At 46.4% G+C, this 1,589-nt stretch overlaps 1 pseudogene; it reads right to left on the reverse strand.

The window, feature by feature from the left end:
• Window positions 1–822: 822 nt before the first annotated feature.
• Window positions 823–1,589, reverse strand: part of LOC101583978 — an 8,541-nt pseudogene continuing 7,774 nt past the window's right edge.

A 1,589-nucleotide genomic window follows, 5' to 3' on the forward strand; every position in this document is an offset into this window, starting at 1 on the left:
AGTGGTGTGTTCTGGATGAGAATAGTGGAGGACCCATACAGAAAGCTTGCCTCAATTTCTGATCCCCAAAATTGGGTTGGCGCTGAGATCCTGTGTTTCTCTTAAGAGTTCAGTGATGCGGCACTACTGGGCTTGAAGTTTCCTGTTGGGGTGGAGGACTAATCCACGGGGTCACACAGTAGATGCTGGATGGCTGTCTGCAACCCAGAAGGCGGCCATCACTGTGACCTTACTGGACTGGTACCCTGAGTTCCGACTTTCAGCCTCCAGAAGAGTGAGAAATAAAGAGATGCCTGTTGTTTATAAGCCACTCAGTTTGCTGTTGCAGAAAACTGTGGTCCATGGATCATTTGTCTCAGCTCCCCGAAGAACTTGTAAATGATGGGCCCAGTGATGCTGAGTTAGAGATGAGGGATGGGCCCAGTTCTCTGTTACAGCAAGTGCTCCCGGTGATTCTTTTTTCATTTTTCATCCCACAAAAGCACTTATTTGAGGCAAAGAGAAGTTTGGCTGATAGGATTACAGTTAGAAGGAGTCAACAAATTAGGTGTTAGTAACACTATTTTGACTTTGTAGAAGGTGCTTCTCTTTGGTCAGAAAAGGGTACTCAGGTTGTGCCTTCCCCAGCAGGGCAAGATAAAAGGCAAAGAAGACACCTCATCTACTGATAGTGCTCTTCACACAAGGCATCAGGCTACTTCAGTGCTTTGTCTCTAGGTTGCTGCCCATTGCTGAGGGAGACAGGCCACACTACACTTGCAGGGACAAATGAGACAGGAAAAACAGGTGCAAGACACTGAGGAAGAACAAGCATCCACAGCGTCAAAACTCTGCCTGGCAAGGGTCATCCTTGCAGCTGGCACAGCTCCCCAGGGCAAGGCCCACCAGCTCCTGTTGTAGCTGAGTGAGGTTGTCATGTCCTCACTGCTCAGCTCAAAGTCAAAGACCTGGAAGTTCTCACCAGTGCGGGCTGGTGTCACAGATTTGGTGATCACTACCAAATTCCTCTGCATAGGGAAATGGATCAGCACCTGAGCAGTAGTTTTATTGTACTTGTTTGCAATTGCTTTAATTCCGGGATCTTCCAGGATGGAAGGGTCTTCTGGCTTAGCCTGGGACCTGTTGGGAGAACCGAGGGGACTGTAAGCACTCACCTAAATGCCTTTGGAGTGGCAGTCCTGGACCGGCTTCTCCTGAGTTGGGTACGGGTGGCATCCGAACTGATTAACAGCTGGCTTATACTTTAAGCCAGACTTGTCTGAGATCCTCTCGATTTGCAGATGGTTGAGGTTGGAGATGCCAGTTGCTTTCACCAGCCCTTCATCCACCAGCTCTTCCATGGCTGTCCAGGTATCTGCAAAATCAGTGTCACTGAGCAGCACATTGCCTCTTTTTTTTTTCTTTTCAAAGTTTTATTGATAAACATATAGCAATGAGACAGTTTCAAATCAAATCAAAAGTACAGTTTCAACAAATAATACACTGCATGTATTCTTCTTAGTGGTTAATTGCTGTACAAGATGCAGACTTGTGATCCTACTTACAAACACCATTAGAAAAAATCATTCTATTCATTAAGAGAATGCAAC

This window comes from Octodon degus, unplaced genomic scaffold, assembly GCF_000260255.1.
Source record: "Octodon degus isolate 3935 unplaced genomic scaffold, OctDeg1.0 scaffold00020, whole genome shotgun sequence".
Classification (NCBI taxonomy): Eukaryota; Metazoa; Chordata; class Mammalia; order Rodentia; family Octodontidae; genus Octodon; species Octodon degus.